The sequence below is a fragment of the Bacillus rossius genome (genome assembly GCF_032445375.1).
Source record: "Bacillus rossius redtenbacheri isolate Brsri chromosome 9 unlocalized genomic scaffold, Brsri_v3 Brsri_v3_scf9_2, whole genome shotgun sequence".
Classification (NCBI taxonomy): domain Eukaryota; kingdom Metazoa; phylum Arthropoda; class Insecta; order Phasmatodea; family Bacillidae; genus Bacillus; species Bacillus rossius.
In genome coordinates this window covers 19,313,839-19,336,242 of record NW_026962013.1, presented here as the reverse complement: position 1 = coordinate 19,336,242, position 22,404 = coordinate 19,313,839, and the positions used below count along the sequence as shown (strand labels likewise).

Here is a 22,404-nt window from a genome sequence, read left to right as displayed (position 1 = left end):
CCCATTTTTTGTTTGTTTATTTCATGCATATACTTATGTCAAAAAAGGTCAGTATACAACATACAAGCACCGTATCCATAGATGATGTGTAGGTTTACCCCTCCTTGAGAATCCTACAGATTTGCGCCCCTGGACAGCACAGGATGGCCAGAAAACCTGACGTAAAAAAAATAACCTGGCCATTGATAACTATCACAAATTATTATTTGTAATCGCAACTCGTGGGCATACCACACCTCACCATTCCAACAGGCAACTATCAATTATTTCATCGCACTACTTTCGATAGCACTGGAGTTCAGTGTGCGTGGTCGAAGTGTTGATACTCTCACGAGCAAAAATTAATGCGAGGGAAATTTTTTTTGTAACACTTGTACATCGGTTGGAAAAGAGAAAGAAATTAATCTGAATACGTCTCTGCAATAGTTTTAATTTTTCAGTAACGTCATCATTAAATTATATATATATATATATATATATATATATATATATATATATCCTGACTTCCCAAGAAGTTACCTGACTCATCCCTGTTGCTGGAAAACCCCCTGACTTGTCCAGTTTTAACGTGTTGCTAGCCAACCTGCGAACACCGCCGCTTCTGCTGCCGCGGTCTTGACGAGACTTGCTACTCGGGCCAGCGCGCCGCCGCTACGTCACGCAGTCACGCTGCTATCAGATGCACCCGGCAGTCTGCTCATCAGGGCGTGCAACTACCCCACCTCGCGGGTACGCCACTGCCGCGCCTCGAAAGGGAGAAGAAGAAAAAGAACGCAAAATTTTTTTAAAAGCCCTGCCAATTCTAATTTGTTTAACCAATACCGTGTCAGTATGATGACAAATAAAATGGTTACAGCAAGACTGGATTAATATCCGAACGTGAATGAGGCATCAAAACACACGGAGACGAATAAAAGCGTCAACAATGCATCATCGCTCGAAGGCGCAAACGGTCTCCGCCTAGAGAATCATTGTACCTTGCTGTCTTCGCGCTACGTGAATTACAGATAATACAAACAAACATTTATACAAACTATTGACATGACGACATATACTGACTGATCCTTGCGATGGGGATGATTGATTTAATATAATATCTTGTACGTACGCCATTGGTGACTTACGCTGGTTGTCATAGAAAATAACCTGAGGTGTGTATAACAAAGATGAACGCATAAACACGCGAAGGTCAAACCAATATCAGGCGATGTAAAATTTAAATGCTTAGAGAATGACAGCTCAGGCGAACAAACTACCAGTCAGTTGCTTTGCCAAGTTGTCCGAATCCCCCAGCCTTTTTTCCTTAACTTTATTTACTGTTCTTGTTGTGACTTTATCGACTTAACTGTGTGCTCTTTTTGTAGTTAAAAAGTTTGCAAATTCAGAATTTTTAATTGTTGTGTTTCATATTTGAACCATGTATGGTTTGATTGCCGGCGTTGGCTCGCGCCAAAGCGTACTGCTGAGTCAGCGAAGACCATGGACCGTTTGTTGTCCCAGATGAATTAAGTAGTGACGTGGTTTGGGAAACCAGAAAATGTTTTTGGGGTTCTGTGAACAAACACGCCTTCGCGACCGGGCGCTGACCTACAGCGACGTGGTCGACCCGACCCGTTTAGAGCAACTTCCCGGTTCGGCGCCGCGTCCATTTGCGAGAGGAGGTCTTTTCGTTCTTCGCGCCTGTTTGCCGTCGCTTGCCCCCGCGCACGCACGCTCGTGCAGACCGGTCACAGACGGCGTGGGCGCGTAACGCTTCTTCGCCGCATTCGTCTTCTCCCGGCGTCCGCTGCGGCCTCAGCAGGGCGTCCGTCAGACGTCGCATTGTCTGGCACGCCATGCCTTCCAATGTGAATTGATTTGCGTTCTCTTTGTATTACGTGTAGTTTTGACCCGTCCCAAAGCTCGGGCGTATATCCTTAGGCAGCCAGACCCCCCCCCCCCTCTCCCCCCCGCATCCACCCAATTTAAAACGACCCTCACTGTGAAACACAGATAATGTCCGCAATAAAAACACCTGAAAATATGTTTCAGGAAAACCTTTTTTTGAATGTGTACTGCATGCTTACAGGCGTGGACCGCCTGCTGGTGAGGTTACTTTTCGTCGGTTACCCCCGCGCGCAAAAACCTTTTCCGCGAAGGGCAAGGAAACAATCGGACCCCATCGCACGCAGTCCGGATGGCAGGTGAACTGTGGCGGCAGCCAATGAGCTGTATAGGCTACACAAATATTTGTGCATGAAGTGTGTTGAGTTTCGTCTCGGCATCAGATGATCACGCGGAAGTTTGAGTGTAGGTAAAGCGGTGCTGTGTTTGGTTCCGCCCGCTGTAACGCGCCCACACTCAGCGCTTGACTCCCTCTCCTGGTCACGACTCATCGCCGCATTCGTTACCCACCGGCGCCGTGGGACTACGAGCCTCGCTGGTGAATCACCCGGCGACCCAACCTTCACCTCCGCCCCTCTCGCTCTCGGCTGGATACATTAGTCGGTCCACGACCAACCTTCCGCCACTATTCATTACAGCCTAAACCATGCGCGTGGATCCCTAAAGGTGGAGGCTATTTTAACTGAGAAACTGGCATTAGAAACGTAGTAGTAATAACGCCAAAACCTTTGTTTCAAGGAAAAAGTTTTTAAATAATATAAATTTTGCCGCTTATTGCGTGCCTTGACCGTCTAGTGAGATGATTTGTGTCGGTTAACCTCACGCGCAAAATATTTTAAGGCCCCCACACACGATCAGTCCGATTTGACAGTTCGGACATACCAGTCGGGACTGCCGTGTGTGAGCAAGGACGGTGGGTTGATCAGTCGGAACTAATGGACTGATAGGCTTCCCTTCAAATCGTACTGCGGGCTCGAGAGCACTCAGTCCGAACTGCCGCGTGTGGGAACAGCGTATCGCCAGTCCAAACAATCAGTCCATCAGCCGAGTGTAGTGGCGGACATCTTTGTTGCGCAATGCGTTATTGTTCGTTTTCTCGTCAATGAAGTTGTGAGGTGAAATCGAGTGAAATTGTGAAGAGACTCTAATAACATTTCGGTGATATGCTACTCTGAGTAAAACCCAAGTGTTCGATTGGTCCCAGAAGTTTCTAAATGGTCGTGATAAAGTGGAAAATCAAAGCCATAAACGACGTCCTGTGACCAGCGACAATGAAGACAATATTCAGGCCGTGCGTGAATTTGTGGAAGGTCCACTGAAGGAGGCATTAGGAGGGGAAAGATTAGAACAACTACGCTGCGGTCTAACAGTAAGTGCGCATTTGGCTACTGGGACAACCATCTTTTTTTTTTCATGAAGGGATCAAAAAGCCCCCAATCTATTGAGAAAATATATTTCTGTGGAAGAAACTATGTATAAAAATAAGGAATTTCATTTGTATTTTCATAAATCACCAATAAATCTGCATAAAAAAATCCTGTCTATATTTGATTGACTCTCGTAATACCATATCTTCAAATTGACGGCATCAGAGCGTAACGAAAATCAGAGTTACGTACAAATGTGTGACGCTTAGAGCGTTTTTGGAAAGAGTAACGATTAGGAAGAGAGTGGAGTAACTTCATTGCTATTTGGCGACAACTAGCAGTTAATTGTGGCGATGCCTTCTGGTTGCGGATACATCTATCGCATACTACACACATAATTCTGAAGCCTCTAAACGCTACTATGAATAGAACTTAGGAGGTTTATATATATACGTTTGTAAACACATAAATTGTAAAAAAAAAATAGCTCTACTAGCATAAGCATTAAAGCATCTCAAAATCACAAATGGCAACAGCAGCGCTTACCCTCGCTGTTAGTGAGCTGACCTAGAACTTCAACCAGTCTGTGAAGTTATACTCACAATGCTTGCGGCGACCACAACGCATCCATGAGTTTTTGTTTTCTTTCTCAGCAATCATCATAGTGACTTACACTCTAGTTCAGGAACGTTAAGGTGGCTGCTTGTCCCGCCGCACGAGCTCTACAAACGCGGAGTCGCTAAGGGCGACAGTGGCTCTACGCGCCACGCGTCTCTGTGGGTTTTTAAGCTGTGACCCTATCATTTTATGCTGAAAACGTCCGTGAAAACATCCGTTTTAGCCTTTTTTCACTGTCCAAAAAGTTCACGTTAAAGATGAAACCATGGAACAAAACTTGTGAAGACAAGTTCAGCGGCTCTTAAATGCTATTCGTAATCAGAACTTTCATAGGTGTTGAGCGGTTTAATAGCGCGTGAACACCTGGGGCTATGCACGCCATTCGGCGACCCGGTCAGGCGACCATCTTGACGTCGCTGGTGTTGGCCTGTACCTGCGCGGAGCCCGCTGGACAGACGCGCCCCGAGGGCGGGCGCAGTCGTCGGCGGCGACTGGCGCGAGGGGGACCCTCCGACGCGACGGAGCGCGACGCAGCCCCTCTCGCCGCGGCCGGCTCGTTAGCGACCGCGCGGTAACCGGCTGCTCAAACGTCGCGGTCCGCGGCCTCGCCTCCCCCCTCCCCGGCCGTGGTGTCCACCGCGATGTCGTTCCCTTTTCCCCCCACGCGCGCTCGTGTGGCGAGGGAACTCACGTTTATCGAACCTACAATCATCCTGTGGTGACAGCTAAACCATTTTGTAGTCTCAAACCCGTTAATTAGGGACAGAAAATCTTGCTGTCATTAATAACTTCCACTAAGTGGACATTACAATTATTTTTTTTGCATAGTGACAAAAATATTTTGTACTATTATCCCCCCTTCCTTTTCCCAGTTTAAAACTGTATCAATTGGTACGGTGCCCGCCATAATTTTGGAGGTCTCGTCGCCAGAGATTCGGAATTTTCGCGAATTCGTTTAACGTCGGGACAGAATTGAAAGCCTGATGTTCGTTCTGCCAACTTTTGCTTTTCGATTGCCTGATTTATCTATTGTGAACCTTTTTTATTCTCGTTAATCGTTACTACCTGACTCGCTTACTTCTCTCCTAGGCTGGGCATCGTTGGCTTACGGTCGTTGAGGAAAGTTTCCAAATAACTGGGGTGCAATCATGAACACGGTGCGAGAGTATTGAAAATCTGCATTCTAGCTTGCGGGAAAATGAAACCGCTAAATTTTCGTACATCTACTCATCGCCACGACCATTTAATTTTCGCGAAAAGATTTCCAGATCAGCTGTGTGTTAAAAATTTGTTTGCTGGGTTTATTTCAGGTGGATGTCTACTATCAGCAAACCAGTCATCCTGTGCGGAAGAAAACGTGGCCAAATAGGGCGATGACTTCTCTCGCAGACGGCCGCCACTTACAAGCATAGCAGAGGCATATCTTATTGCAGTCTGATGAACGATCGATTTTGTCGCGAAAAGGTCATGCCTCTATCGTCGCCTGAATCCTCTGTTAATGACCGTGCAAATAAAATAAAACCCCAACAGTTCATTTTACCGTCTTTAATGACCTCGCTGTCGTCCGGATATTGAGCGCTGCGGTAGGTAGCTCGTGTTAGATGACGGCGCGTGGGTCTCGGATGATTTGCAGCAGGCACGACCCGGCCATCTCGACCATTCATCCAGGGCCGGGGATCGTTAGAGCAGGAAGCGCGTCCTCCGCCATCATCGCGGGGGTAATTTGAGGGAGGGGGGGGGATCCGCTTGGCTCCCGGTGAACTTGCGGGACGCTCTGGGGCTGCCTGGACGAGGCATTGTCTCGGCGCGTGGGAGCGCCCGTGCGCGGTCTTTTCAGCGCTTCCCAGGATCGAGTCGTGGTCGTTACTGTCGCACAGGGCAACTACGAGGTTTCAGCGGCAACCATGACACTGCGTGCGCGGAGAAATGATGGTAAAGGTGGAATTACATCTCCTCGAGTGCTTTCAGGAATATCCACCAGGTGTTTCAATGCCAAAAATATTAGTCTAATAACACACGTTTAGAAATTTTCACTCTTCTTACAGCTTAGAAACGAAATACGGAAACAAAACTACTGATCCGCCCTCGGCCTATTCTTAAAATTCGTTTCGTAAAAAAGGCTACACTCGGATATATAGAGTAGATTTTAATAACATGTTTTTTTTTCTGGAGCTCTGCACTCCGTATGAGTTTCAGGTAGGCGGGAGCATGGTTTTAACGTCTCATATACATCAGGGTATTTGGAGACAAAGAGTTGTGACGAAAAAAGAACGATGATTTCGCGAAATCTTCAAGTTAACGTCCGTCTAGTTTCCGTCTTGCAAAAAAAAAAAAGTCCGTGATTTTACCCCACCGAAGTCAATTCAAGATCGTCTTTGTAGAGGCGAATGATCTAGAGATGCTAGAGTCGATTTATCTCGAAAATGTTTCGCTCCAAGGTAGGCCGGTGGGAAGAAATATATTTTGCCATTGAAGCCTATCGAGCAATAAATTGACTCCTGCGAACAATAAATTAACTCCTGCGATCAATCACTAGGGACATGCATTTTTCACGAAAATATTTCGAGAATAGCTGTGTGTTACAAAAATATAGCGTCGTCTGTGTTTCGATATTGGTCGAGTTTATTTGAACTACACGCCCACCTTCGGCACTTGAATAACAGTATATATGTTTACCAGCAAACATAACTACTGTCCTGAATGGCCCGGCCAAACAGGGCAATGTCTTCCCTTGCAGACGGCCGCTAATTACAAGGGAACAAACACTATTGCGGGCACATCTTATTGCAGTATAAAGAACAGTCACTTTTTTTTCTCGCGAAAACTACATGGTCCTTCCAATCACAATTCATAGTTTTTGCCTTTAAGTTGCCTCAGGCCAAATGCGTACTGTATGCATGTTGTAAAACATAGTTTAGGTCTATACATATAATTTTTTTTCTGGTACAAAATTGTACGTGATATTTTAATTTTCTATAGTAATTGAAGATTCGTGTACCTTCTGAAATGCTCATCTCTTACATCCGAAGATACCTCACAGTGAAAAGATTTTGTGATTCGTTTAACATAAGAGGGAATTAAAACCATGTTAACATTTTTGCTGTTGAGGTCATTCTGTTAAAAAATATTACGAGTGCTCACAGCAAAATTATCTTTTAGCCATCCCAAGTCCATTTATTACTGGTTGTACAATAATGTTTCTTAATAAGTATCATCAGTGATTATTAAAAATAAATAAATAAAAAGTTACTTAGTTTATTTTGGTACAGTTAATGTGTAATATTATCTTTGAGTCAGTTGCATTACTAGTCATGCTGGTGGAATTTTGGTTTGAGACTCGCAGTGAAAGTGAATGACCCGTGTGCGGGAAGAGCTGGCGTACTTACACTGAAGACCAGATGTAGATCCTGAGCTATTCTTACTCGGCCGTAATCGCCAGCGGGCAGGCACCGGCCAGTTCCATCGGCACGCACAGGATGATGGAGGCCGCGGACACGCGAAACCTGTTCGTCGCCGGCATGCCCGCACGAGGTCTGTCATTTGGCAGCACTTCTGCGGCCGAGGATACGGTTCTTCCTGCTCCCACCGGATTCTTCGGTAACCTCTGGTATCCGCGCGTGTCTTCTCGTGCGTACTCTTCGGCGTGTTTGTTTATTCTGCGAGGTGCGCGGCTCTTTCAAGATTCCCAACAGTTCGGTGCGTCGTTTTGGAATCTGTAATGCTAAGCCATCGTTATCCGCTTCTAGTATAGCAATACGACGTGCACGAGGGAGCGTGTAGCTTCTCAGCGAGTTTCCAACGCACAGAAAGAGTTAAGTTTGCTTATTCGCTCACAAACTGTTTCCTTTTATTTTATATGTTTGTTTTTTTCTTGGATGACACTTTTCCCAAATTGTGTTTGTTCTTTCCATTTTTTTTAACAATAAATCAAACTTTAAAAATGCTTTTTATATTGATTTTATAATTTTCTGAAGGTATTTTTCGAGGCTTCAATTGACAAATTAAACTCGTATATGGCGATGGCAAGTGTTCGTGAAAATAATTTACTTGCTTTCATCTTCACTTGATATGGATAAGCGAGTGGGGATTTAACTTATCAGCGTGATTACTTTGAGAGTTTGGAAGCAGCGAGTCCATTTACAAGCGAGTAGCTCGTTAACTCTTCAATATAATCAAGCCTCTACACACTGTTGGATATTGCTTCGTCAAAGTAACCGCTTTCAATTTGAATTTGGTTTTATTTAATTTCTAATAACTGATAGTTTGGATATGTTTCGAAAATGGCGATTCATTTGAATTCCTTCTTTACTTTCGCTTGTAGGTATTCTCTATTTCTTTCTTCGTGTTACATAAAGGTCTCATGCTTTAATTGAAACGTTATCTCGTTGGGGCGAGTTCGCGTGCCTCCTGCTTGTTTCTCACGCCTCGTGCGACAGAAGCGGCACTGCAGGTAAATGGCGGCGTGGTAACTTCGTGATGCACGCTGGCAGCAAGGTCAATGACGCAAGATTAGTCGCTTCCCGGTTAAGTGAACTCTTGTGTGGACTTCTTTAACCACTCACATGTCACTTTTTTTTCCGTGGGCTTAATTACTTGAGCGTTATAAACTGCCCACTTACTTACCAAAATAAACAAACTTTTTCACTATAGAAAATATTTGCAATGTACAGTAAATACAAAAAAAGACATTGAAAAATACCTGTCGAACTCTTGCACCGTGGGTTCATCACATGCTCCCATACATAAAGGCTTTCTCTTAACTTGCTAACGGTTTCGTGTTGTAATATTCTTATCCAACTTCTTTTTTTAAATTTATTAAAAGCGCTTGTATCCAAAATGCATTTCATATCGAAAACTTTTCTTGCTTAGATGTCAGAGCTAAATAAAAATAAAAATAACTGTTTAAAAATTGTGGCCTTACGCAGCTTGTCACGTCATTAAAATCGTTGTAAATAAAAAGAAATTAGTGGCATTTATACTGAACGGGCTCCAAACAACACTCCCCCTAATTATAAAATGCGACCTGTATCAGTGGCTGTCATTTAAAACGTCGAACTTAAATAAAACTAGACTTTGCAAGCTATTTTTTTACTGCCAATTTCATAATACAGCCGTTGATTTATTTTTTCAGATATTGGAAAAAGTCCTGAACGTACCGCGAACCGCCTGCACTGGAGTGCACCGCTGCAACGGCAACACTGTCGGGTGATCGTTAACACCGTCATTGCGTGCGGTCTGCCGCGGCCCTCCGCCTAATGGCGTGAGGGTCGCTTGACGTCACCGTTGCAGTCGGATGATATATATTTTTTTATTTCACATCCGTCCCCGCCGTTCGTCACGGAGTTCGACTCCAGGGAGACAAGAAACCGCCGTCACCTCCGTCGGACTTGACCGCGCTTCTCAGTCCGCGAGTGCTCGTCCGTTCCCCTCGGTGCGGCGACTTCGCGTTCTGTAGGGCTTCTGCTCCTCTGCTCCAGAGATAAAACCTCTTTCCCCTCACTTATACCTTCCCCCTTTGCAATAAATTATATCTATGTTATTCAGTCATATTTAATTTACTTGAAAATTACCCTGTTAACGCCTTAATTCTATTCGTTTGAAACACGCATACTTAGGGACAAAGAGGATTTTTCATTTCAGGCACAAGCATCCTTTATTTGTAGCCTCTCGTCTTTCTTACAACCGTTAATGACCTTTCCAGGGAAGAGTGATGTAATAAGCATTAAATATTTATAATTTATAAAAAATAACCTCTTTTTTTCTCTAAAATCCATTGATGACTATGCATTTTTATAATTATCTTTGAAAGGTCACTGTGAGAAAAAAGTTTTAGATACTTGTTGTCATTTTCAATAAAAATCTGTGCGTAACTTACTATGTTTTTATCTTTGTCACTAGTTGGTAACAGTTTTTTTTTTTTGTGAATTAATTAATTAAACGTTTATAAAATGTACATCTTTTTTTTTAGCACAAAAATACTAAAACCCTCACTGACCTCATAATCACTCTCTTTTTGTGACTTAAACCTTGAAGATGTGTTTAAAACTCAATTTTATTTTATTGGTTTCTCACGGATTAAAACATATATGTAGTATGTAATACTATCATAAATGAGTTCGACTAGATGAGTCATCCATTCAAATCTTTTCTTAGCTCATCCGCGGATGTGAGCAATTCGCGAGCCGGCGACCCCGGGCACCTCGTCCGACGGGTTTCGCGGCCGACAGGTTTGCGTTCAGATCTTGCGTTGAAGTCTCCAGCCCCCGTGCGCGCCACGCAGCACCGCCGCTCCCCACCGCGCCAGGGCTCACCGCCGCGAGGGTAATCTGCCGAAATAGCCCGTTTCCTTCCCGCTCACGTGATGGCATTCCCCCCACCTCCTCCGAGTTCACGGCTGCTCGGCCTGCCTGTTGTGGTCGGAGCAGTTCACATTTCTTCATCGCCCGTTGGCCACTCGCGTGCGCCTCTGAGTAGCCGTGATTGCTTTGTGTTGTAGTGCAGGTGCTCATTATTTACTCATTCGTATACACGTGGGGATATTTTTTTTTAAATCTTTTCCGGTGCGGGAGGGGGGGGGGATGTTTCGTTTTTAACTACGCCCAATTGAAATAAATGTTTTAGTGTTTATGTTGTGCTCCTACATTTAAAGCTTGGGCTCAACTCGCCATGTATATGTGTATATATATATATAATCATATTTCTTTCTTTTTATTTTAATTCATTTTATTTAAGTGCAATTTATAAAAATTTTACTCGATACCTCCCTCGCATATGTAGTTCTGCCACAATTATTTTCAATATGTGTAATATGGGTGGAAAAAGGCACGCAAGTAATTCGTAATTATTATCACTTGTGCGACTTTTTACACTCATGTCATTACACTAAGTGAACAATTGAAAATATTAATTGCAAGGGAGATGTCGAGTTTAAATTTTATAAATAGCCCTTAAAGAAAAGGAATTTAAAAAAAATAAGAATCAGCATGGCGTGCTGGACTGTTCCTTAAGGAAAAAATATTTTTTTCTTTCTAATTTCAATATTTTTAGCGGTACTTTGTCATCTTAAGATTTTGACTCTTACGTCGAGGGGCTTATTTCATTTTCTTGTCATTATGTAAGGCTTTTTCTGTCAATTTGTTGCACTTGTTGTTGCGTCTCAAATTTTCTCACACGATATTTATTAAACGCTATTGTCGAGCTGTAAAAGATCGCACACGTGATCGTAATTATGAACAATTCCTGACTTTTTACTGCTATGAGAAGGTATTCAGTAAAAATATATGTTGAGAAAGTTGCAGACGAAACATAAAGTACAAGAGAGCGATCGTGGTGAACTAACAGGAAATGCCCTCAAATAATTGTAATGACAAGAAAAGGTAATAACCAACATGACGTGTAAGACCGAGCATTACGTAGGATTATACCCCGCCATTTTTGTATTGATCCACTTTTTACTATAATTCTAATTTTGTACTTCCTATCCCAATTTTTGCATGACAATGCATGAATAAATCTTGTCTTCCAGACCTTGCAACCACAATTTACTAAAAGGCTCCAGTCTGTAACCCCTGGGGGAAAATAGCTGATTATTTCACTCGGGCGATTACAACTGTCACAATAATCACACCAGTTCATAAGTTTTGACTTCAACAAGTAGCCAAAGATAAGTCCTATGCCATGTCAAGACAAAAAAAAATTCAATACAGAAGCTATGTTGCAAGAGGTATCAGAATATGAGAAATTTCAAGATGCAAGGCAGAATCCCCCTAAAGACAGGCGTGATTTTCAGGGAACTCTTTTTTGCATGCTTTAGTTTATCGGGTTTCCTCGTGTTGACAATATGTATGACCTCGGCGGTGATACAACCGTTCATTCATGCCAGCGAGGAATTTTCAGACGTGAGTCGGAAGAAACAACCCGTTTCGCTTGGCTTGAGCTCCTGAACTATCGCGGGAAGATTATCCATCTTGCCACTTAGCCGCGCTCCGATGTATCAGCTTTCACCATCGTTGCTTACACAGGTTTTGCCTTTTGCCCAACTCCTTTCTTTGCACTCTCGTTGGCAGGCTCCGTGAATATCGTGCACTCAACCCGAGACTTCATCATGAAACTTATCTTGTCAGCTTTAGTAAAGATTAAGTGCGATCTTCTCAACTGTTTCAATTTTATCGACCAGTCGTGATATGTATCAAGTTTTAGTAACAGGAAGACATCCAACAGGTGGCTTTTACAGAATAATGTTTTATTATAACGGCACGAAAAAAATATCCTTTTATTCAAGCCGTTAAAATGTCATTGGGGATATGCGTGAAATCTTTATGCCTACACTTTTTTTTATACTGAAAATTGGTGGCTTCATGGTTCAGCAGAGACCAGTGCTAGAAAAAACAGTGTATACGGGAAAAAGGCACAAGCAATTTTGGCTGATAGTCGTAAAGTAGTAAATTGAATGGCTCTTACTGTGTAAAAACCTACCTGTTTAGTGTTTCGTGAGATATTTGTTTTCCATTTGTTACATATTTTAAGTACATGCATTTTTCATTCACAGTGCCATAGCATTGCTTTATTTATGCCTAGAATGGTTTTAGGTGGGCCAAAAGTACGCGGTCTTGTTAATGGCGAATACACGTATTTTTAACATAGTTTCAGTTCTGTCTTTTGGTTTCAAAAGTTTCTCTTGTTTTCCTAGAAAATAATTGTCTTGTGCACTATGTCAACTTTGTTTAGTAGGCCTACATTATGTAAATTTCACTGAGCGTTCTAAACCTGAGCAAGAGAAAAAACCGTCTGCCCTTACTTTGCAAAACTAATCTTGCTCATCCAATCAAAATAGCAGAGGCATGTTTAAAAAGTTGTGTCATTGTGCTGATTGATTAGTTATTTCTGTTGTTATTCTTATTTTTTGTGTTTTTTTTTGTGTAACATCTTAGATCTTGGTATAAGGAATTTGGTGGGAGTTATTTTGTGAATGCGACGGAAATGTGTAACAGGAAATTTGGAGAAGCGCGCACTATTCAATATTTTCTGTGCGGCTACAGTTGGCGCTTGTGCTGCAGCGTGTCAGCGAGCGCAAACATTTCCATGGCGTTTGAAAAGAGAGGGGAAGGGGAGTAAGAGAAAGAAGACACATCTGTTTACCGTTCATTCCGCTAACAGTAGTCTTAAACAGCGCGACGCATTGTCATGTGGCCTTTGTAATACGTTATAAATACTTTGTGAAATAATAATGTATAATATGAATTCAACAAGTGTTGTGTTAAAATACATGTTATGTTATTACGTAGTTTGTGATACGGTAGGTAGATGTAACGCATCACTGGCGAGTACTGAAAGACTCTCACTTTTTCTATAGGCTATCTCGTAATTATTTCAGCATGTAAACCTAACCAAACTATACTAATTGCAGAGAAAAAAAATTGTTGCTTGTTTCGCCGTTTTAAAGTATCGGGAGTATAGTCATGTGAATACGATAGTAACTTAAAAAAAAGATTGTTATAACTTCTTTGTGGTCGATGGTGTATTATTTTCAGTGTCATCCAGCATGCATATTTACCTATTTTCATTATTGCATTTAATTAATCATTTTTATTTTTATAAACGTATCTGAAATATTGTAACAGGTCTTTAACAAAGTGAGGCCGGAAATCTTAACTTGTAAATTTGCTACCTCATACCTACTGTTGTTGTTTTGTTTTTCTGTTGAAATTTGCCGCATTGCGTGGTTCCGGGCAAGAGTGTACAGGAAGGGAATTGTAGGTGGTGATGAATGAAGAACAAACGTATTGTGATCAGCTGTTATATCCTGCAGCAAGTCTGTCGCGGTTTTGCTGCTAGGCAAAAAAAAATGTGTCGATGTAACGACAAAGAGAACAAAGGTGTTCGCTGATAAAACTGCGTTATTGTTATTTTTATTTTGCCTCTTTATGAGGCCTTATTACGTCGTTAGCGTTGTTTGACGGCTCTTCTTTTCCCGCATTTGTGTCGGCATGCAAATTTAACCAGTTTGTACGTGTTTATATTTTGGCCTATTAACACCCAGTCGTTCGGGGTTGAAGATTGTGTAAGGTGACGTGTATTTAGCTTCGCGAGATATAAATGCAGAGGATAGGTGCACGATCAATAAAAACGTTAAAAATGTTGTCTCCCGCCCAAACATATAAACCGCAATTTTGTGGATGTCTAAACGTGGTGCAGCTAGTTTATATGTGGGCAGTCGAAAGACTATTTGAAATAAGTTATTATTTTAAGTACTAAACATTTGTCTGTGCAGAACATTCGGTTTAATTTTTTACACAATTTAACTAAATTAAAGTAGGTTGCAGACATTCGCGGCCATTGTCAAAAAAAACTATGTTATCTTCTGAAGTTTTGTTTATAGCCATTTTTTACAATTGTTTTTACATCCCCACTCTGAACCAAATTAGCTACGGTGACTACAAATTTTTGTTACGCTAACATGAATAACCGTACTATTTTGATTACGATTCAAAATAAAATCAAACCTACTGGTGGGAGGAAATAATTATGCGGCAAACATTTTTAATGGGTTAACTTTGAAAATCCACATGTAAAAAAAAACAATGTTAACTTAACAAATTATTTGCTTAAATGAGCCCTTTTTTTTTTTTTCAAATTTCTTACTAACTTATAATATATATTTTTAAAGTATGAATATGCAAAGTTATCCAATTACATTTTTTTGCTGCATAAGACGTGCGAAAAAATCTTCGCCCGAAATTATACTACATTCATTTTAATTAATTGTTATAAATAGTATGGCTATTCATGATTGCAAAGCAAAAATTTGCATTGACAAAATCTAATAATTTGGTGTATGGTGGAGATTTTAAAACTTCTGAAATAAAATGACTATAATAAAAAAACTACTTTACTCTTATAATTTTTTTATTTAGAACCGTAATTAATATTATCAGTCATCTAATTGTTCGATATTAATTGTATCTCCTGCATAGAGCCTCGCCGCCTTCAAGCTCACAGTTTATTTTTCAACTCTGAAGATACATACTGCAGAGCGAAACGTTGGTAACCTCTATAAAACTTCGTATCTGCTGAACTGTTTGATTAAAAGTGTTTTTTTTTTATTAAGATTACTCTACGTGTTTCTTTGTTTATGGCTGATTTTAAATATAATCTTTTTTTGGTCAACTTACTACCACGCTTTTTTGTACCTAGTCGTTAACAGTTTGAAGGGTGCGTTTTGTCATAGACAATTTCTTTGCTAATGGGCAGGTACTGTTGGAAGTCATCACAGCCGTCACGAAATGTATTAACGTGCTAGAACTAACCCAGATATCGTGAGAAGAGTTGCCGCAACATTTTTTTTTTTTAACTAAACTTCTTGTGAAGGTGGGAGGTCCTTGGTGGCCGCAAAAACTTCACGCTTACGTGGCGAGGTCACGTGTTCGATTCCAGCTCCCTAATGTGACTCATATTTATGAGCACCGAGTGGATACCCGAGTGGTTAGAAGTCATCGTTATCATGGAGATCCCGTCGCCTTACATCTTTATGCACGACCGCCTGTTGTTACCTTTACAGTTTCGCTGATAATCGATACCAATGTACGATTTCCGTAGTCTGGTGAGGCTCGTTTATTCAACCAACCTTTGAATATATATACTGTATAGAAGTCGCGAGTGGATAGGATTTACTCTACGTTTTTCAAAAGCGTATGATGAGCAGCTTGGGAACTTCACCGCTGCAGTGCGCTGCCGTAACGCCCTGTATCGTCTTAGTTGTTATTTACACGTTAGAGCGCAGCGCTGTCGCCCGCTGTCATTCCCCGCACCCCTCATCAATCATTTACTGCAGCTCAACGTCGTTCAACGGGAGGGGGAAGGGATGTTTGAAGAGTTCGGCACTTGTCCGCTAGGGACCACCACAAGTCGATGCCCTAGAGATGGTAGCGATTGCGGCGGTGAATTAACCAATTACCTCAAAACCGTATTAGAAATTTTAACCTGGGCTGGCGACTTCTATACAGTATATATATTCAAAGAACCAACTAAGCTATATTTTACAATCTAACAATGTCGGGTAGATATCTCTGTAGGTATACTACTACAAAAGACATGCACAATCAGCTTTTTTTTACATTTCAATTAGATCTATTATTTGATCAAGGGTTATTTGACACGTATTGAAATTGGTTTATCAACGAGTTTGTTGAGCCTAACCTGACCGAAAAATAACTCTTAATTTTCACACATCTACCTCCTATTAGGGTTTCAGATTTTTCAGCGGGTGAGACGTCTGCTAAGTTGGATAAAGTAGCTCGAACGTGCATTTAGTTTACACAAACCAGCCCGCAAAACTTGTCAAGACTCGAGAGATTTGTGCGTCGGTTGGCTAGCTTTGCAGCGTGTTTGTATACGTCAGGAGAATGATTCACTCAGTGTATTTGTGATGCAGGTTTTCGCGCGAAAACAAAGCAAGTTCGGTGCTGTTCATGCTGTTGAAATGACCAGTCATACTGCTATAGTTTGCGTCATGTGAATTTGTCTCAAATTTGACAGTTCTCAAATAGAAGTACCAGTTTTTTTCAGTTTTTACTTGCAAGGCATCACATTATGTTTGTTTACGAACACTGAAAAACACGCGAAGTTCTTTTAAGGCCACCACACACACGATAAGCCCAGCTCCTAGTTCGAACCGTACAGTTGGACTGAACTGATGCCTTCCCCACAAAAAAAAATCAATATTGCGGTTGCTGCTGCTGTTGTATGCATCATTTCATCATAGAATATGAAAGAAACTTTGGATGTTGCAATTGCACTTTTGGTTAGAAAAGGGGGGGGGGGGAATTAGAAAAGTCACCAAAAAGCATATAAACAAAGATGTCTGCCGCGACACTCAGTTGATGGACTGGATTTTCGGACTCAGGGCTCTCGAGCCCACTGTCCGATTTGATGGGAAGATACCAGTTCCGACTGATCAGTCCACCGTCCTTGCGCACGCGTGGCAGTTCCGACTGATAAGTCCGAACTGACAGATCGGACTGATCGTGTTTGGGGTCCTTTAGAAACACTGATGACAGAACAACATTGGCCTAAGTATACATAGACCATAAGTACTCCTTTTTGAAAACAGCGTAAATCTGAGACGCGTTACACGAAACGCACAACAGCCATGCGTGTGTTGGCGCGTCTCCGCCGCACGCGGGAGATCGGTTAAACGCGCGGACACATTCCGTCCGTCGACACGTTGATCCATGAGGTGTCAGGGCGTCGCTGCTGGAGGGTTGTTGTAGGGGAGGGGGAGGAGGTGGGGGAGATGTCCGTCTGGCCGGACGTATCGAAAACACCCCCCCACGTGTTCCGCGCGGCGACTTCCGCGTATTGTGTGCGCATGCGCGGGCCATCTCCGGCCGGATCCTTTACCGGGAAACGGGCTCCGGGACCCCGTCTTCGATGCCTGGTGATTCGAACGCGCGAGCGCGCGCTTAACGCACCTCTCATATTTCATGCGTTGTACGCTTGAATAGGCATTCATACTGTATAAATGCTTATAGACTTCACAAGCAGTTTCATTGTATATTATAATGTATGGAATGTAACTTTTAGTCACTTGTTGAGGTCACTCAGTTCCAACGTGAAATTACTATCTATTTCTTCATGGAGGTTGCATTGTGAAGCCCTTTGATTGATAACAACTTGTAATATAACAACATAAAAAAAAGCCTGGAAAGATATTGGTCTTGTCGTTTATGTGTAATTAGTATTTTTACCCCTTAACTAGAGAGATAAGAAATGAGTATGTTTTTTTTTTTAAATTTATTAGTTTGTGCCTGGAAGCTGTGTATGAAACGGCTAAAAAAAAAAAAAAAATAATAATAATAATAATAATTCTAAAAACATCATGGCTCAAGATGGTTCTCGAACCCACGACACCAGAGCTAAAAGTATACTTTGAACCCTAGAGCAACACCTGCCGCTATTAAATGTGTAACGATATAATATAAGGCCAATAAATTTCTTCTATTTTATTATACAAAAAAAAATATTTTAAAATATTGGCGTAACTACATCATATTTATTTTGTGACTTTATCACGTAAGAGTCGCGTAGCTCTAAACTTATGAGGCAATTTGGTGTTCTTTCTTGATGACAAGATTGTACAAAATATAAGTTGACTCTCTGCTTTACTTTCTTGCCACATAACGTCACTTCCTTAATATTGCTAGCACATTGACAGTTTTTAATAATAGTATGACGTTTTTCCTAAAACCATCATGAATTGTTTAAGTTCTTGAAAGAAACTTCATATTTAAAATGAATTAAAATCGAAATTTATTGGGAGAGAAAAAATACTCGAATCAATGTTCGTAAAAATGTTTTCATAATAATTTATGTTTTAGTAAAAATAGTGTTTGAAAGACACTGGCTACACCTTTGTTTGATTTTATCTTTCAAATATGTAGGTTCGTCCTGTTGAAATGGTATACGGTAGCGTGACGTTGCCATATCTAGTCGAACATACATGAATACCACGAATTCACCCTTTTGCGAAAGGCACATGCCATATCTCATTCACTAGATTCTTTTTCATGCCCAACTGTTTGTTTTTATGTTAGTTCGCGTTAGGTACTTCTTGCTACTTCAATCAAACTATAGCTTAACAGCAAACACAGAATAAAACTGAACTTTGACTCTTTACAGGTTAATAAAATGTTCGACTATGAATTATTTATTATTCTAGAGTCATATTTAAGTGATGCGGAATTATATGTTGCGTGGTTAAGTTTCCTTTTTTTTTTTCTACTCAAACCTACAAAATATGTTTGATTTGCAATCTGCTTTCATACTAATATAAAAAAAAAATCACAGATTATGTGTTTCGATACCTGCTTTGAAGACATTACGAGTTCAGTTCCAAGTCCTTTCAAAAATATAAAATTAGGGTATTCGTGCTGCTATATTTTAAAATCTTCAGACAGAATATCTAAAAAAAACTACTGCACACCCTCTCACTCCCGTGTACGTAAAGGAAAAAAAAGTTAATATATCAGGGAACATAACTAGTGTCATTTACAGTGCATCCCACCTATATTGCACAGAATTCAACTTGAAACGTAGCGTATATAACTGACAAAAGTATTCAGACTAGAAGTTTCGTGTTATTAACATCTGACTCTAAAAGAAGGACTTGAATTCCGTTCCAACTGATGTGAGCGCTCAGTAGCAATCTTCCCTCGTCACAGCTGCACAGTGTTTAGTTTCAGCATGTCCTGACTTGATGCTAGGGCAAGTGGACTCGGCAGGAGGGAAACATTTGCTTCGTGGTCGGAGCAAGGTCGGACGGGATGCGCGACGCGGCTTACCTTGGCGTGTCGGGTTGAGTGAACCTCCCGCGTCTCTTCCCGGCGCAGCGCGGCGTGGCGGCTGGTGGGTCGTGCGGCGGCGGCGGCGGCGGTGGTGGCGGCGGCACTTGTCCTTGGCCTTGCCTGCGCTCACCTTCACACTCCGCACTGCAGTGGCACGCGGCCGCCTTGGCCCGCCGTCTTTTCCGCCGCAGGAGCGGTCCTCCTCCTCCTCCCCCCCCCTCCTCCTCTTCAGGTGCTCCAACCTCCCCTCCCCTCGGGGTGGGGTCCCGCTACTCCGGGTACAAATCCCGTGCTTCGCCCGTGGTCACGTGGGGGCCGACGCCGGCCAATCGCAGCGCCGCTGACTCACCCGCGGGCCCTCCCTCGTGTGCCGTCGTGGTGCTCCCGGCGTCCACTCCGGAAGGGTCCTTCACCTCCGATCGCGAAGAGCGCGTCTTGTTTTGTATTTTTTTTTTTTACCCCCTCTCTCGTTGCTCTGGAAATAATCGGCCCGTGGTCCTCGCGGGGTGAATCTCAAAGGTCGCGGGCCAGAACTAAGTTGTGCGGCGATTGTTTATCACGGTTCGTTACCACGAGGGCTCTCCGCGCTTCGTGACGGGGTCCCGCGAACCGCGGTCTCTCCCGCGGGTGGTCATCGCGATCACTGTGTCCACACCTGGTGCCTGTGAGGGGCTGCTTGGACTCCGGTAGTTGCAGTAGCCCAACATTAGGTAGCTAGTGAGCTTACATACGTTCCAAACATGCCTTGTAAAAATATTCCTCGCTGAATAATGATATTCATCTTATGTCCTTATTCTGCGTATGTTCTACTACTTTTCCTGGACTTCTTTAATTTCTATGTATAAACATAGAGAGTCTAATATTCTCTGCAATTTTTGTGCGACAAAAAATTTTTATTTTAAAATTCGATCGTAAAGAAATCTTACTTATAAAAAAATATAATGGTTTTGCTGGAACCCTTTCTTCACAGAATCCTGACTAAGGCCCTGTAAAGTAACCGTCACATCATAGACTCATAACGTAGTCCAGCCCTTCTAAAATATGTCATAGCAAATTTATTTGCTTACTAGCGTTATTTACTTTTGCTTACCAACGACCGCATGCATTCCGTGTTCGCTTTAAATCATATATTTAATTTTAAAAAAATAAGTTAAATCGTTAATTACGCAACTATAAGGTATTAACGGAAATTTTTTGTGCTGAGGTTGGCAGAAATCCTTCAATGTATGCTGAATTTAATGTTCTAACATGCATTTTATCTACCAGTTCATTTATTTCCGAGAGGATGTGTTTGGGGAAGGGGTGCAATTATGATCGTTCCCCTTTCGCCCCAAATGAATTCTCCAATACATGAGATTACCAAACTAGGTGGTGCATTGGTAAGCTACTGGACTCGTGTTCTGGGGAACTAGATCACTCAAGGGAAACACTGGGACTTTTCCGTGCGACCGGCTACCTCCCCGGCATATATGGACGTAGATCACTTGGTGGATGCTGGCAAGGGGGAGGGGGGTAGGCTCCCCTGGAATTAAGAACCCCTTTAAGGGGGCCCTCTTGCGCTTGCAAAATCGTGACTGTGAAACATACAAGCATCCTCTCCAGAGATGACTCGGTTGAAACCCACACGCATAACTCTCTTCCTCCCCCCCTCCCATTCCTTGGGAATCCAACAGATTTGCGCCCCTGCTTGCAGCCCTGAATTATGACGTTGGGTTTTACCGTCTCCAACGACCTCGTTGACGAGACGTTAAGTCAAACTTTAATTATGTATTAACTTGCAACAGTTCAAATGACTGTACACAGGTTGATCACACTTTCGTAAGTTCAATTTTTTACTCTCCCCCACTGGAGCTCGGCTCGACAATGGCTCTAATTAGCCTACTGTTCGTCTCTTACCACGAACCACTGTCTCAACACACTGCTCCGTACTAATCGCCCGTTCGCCGCGACGTAACACTGCCCCCCGTTGCTCCGATATTCGTACATGAAGCTCGTTACTCGTCGCCCGCTATCGCTCGCCAACGGGTCGCCCGCCCTCTTTCACTTCACTGTTCTCGTAATACCTCGAGAAATAGCTTGTATCGTCACTAGCCTCGCACTCTTTACTCGTTTTATACACGCACTATCGCAGGTCGGGGCCATTCTCTTAACTATGTCTCAAGACTTCCCGTGGGGAGGTCTCGTAGCTCCCTCAAGTGTTGCATTCATCAGAGGTCCCCCTAATTAACACTGGAAACTGCGAGAACAATGGCGTCCTAGTTGCGTCCCTTGTGACGGGGCTCTAGGGACCTGCCGAACCCTCGAGAGGGACGGAGAGGTACCGATGCTAATCGGATTCCCGTGTAGTGGGAAGGACGCTGCCTGTCCGGGATAAGGTGGTGTCTCTCCTGGACCCCACGCCGCGTCGGCCAGCGCGGCTTCTCACAACACTGGGTTGCCACGTCGCTAGCATCCTCGTAACAATATATATATGTGTGTGTATGTGTGTGTGTTTGTACTTCGGAGGTAAATAACACTATGTGTTTTATTATTAAATGTAGTAAGCACCATGTCCATAATGTCAATTCTTTGCCTATGTATTGGTATAGAGCGTTCATACCATTGTGATAAAATTGCAATTTTTATATACAAATGCCTACAACACTATTCCCAATTAAATTTAAAAAAAATTAACTATTGTGTTGAAAATATTATATTTGTGTAGTAAAAAAAAGTCCAAAATAATGTGTTAAAATTTCATGAAGCAATTCCTATGTATAGCGAAGAAATATGAAAATAATGCACATTGATTGATTTGTACATACGTACAGGGCGAAAATCTGTAGGATTACCAGGATGGCCCGCAGGTTAAAGTTTTATTATTCTCATTTCACAGTCAATTTTGCAAGCCCCTCGGGTTTTTGATTCCAGGAGGGGGGCGCTTAGCCCTACGCCGGATCTACGCCCATGAATACATACATACATGCATACACACATACACGCATACATACACACACGCACGCAACTGCAATTTTCGTGATGGTAAGCACAGTGATATGAAGCGATGCACATATCGTGGCTCGGTCTCACGTGGTATGTTAGTTGTTTCATTTTCTTGTTATTGCAATTATTTAAGAGCGTATCCTGTAAATTCACCACGTTGGCTCTCTTTCTTGTGTATTACGTTTCGTCACAAATGTACGTAATAAGCTTTT

The 22,404-nt window shown here is 42.4% G+C and overlaps 2 protein-coding genes across 2 annotated transcripts in view; one reads left to right on the top strand and one right to left on the bottom strand.

Moving 5' to 3' along the window:
- LOC134543273 (uncharacterized) overlaps nucleotides 1-19,277 on the bottom strand; it is a 116,972-nt gene extending 97,695 nt beyond the window's left edge. Inside the window, exon 1 of the mRNA XM_063388184.1 lies at nucleotides 19,208-19,277. The gene's annotated coding sequence lies outside the window, so the exon portion shown is untranslated. The remainder of the gene's footprint in view (nucleotides 1-19,207) is intronic.
- The window catches only part of LOC134543077 (autophagy-related protein 16-1-like), a 271,142-nt gene that overhangs the window by 77,265 nt on the left and 171,473 nt on the right, over nucleotides 1-22,404 (top strand). The gene's annotated exons all lie outside the window — the stretch shown is intronic.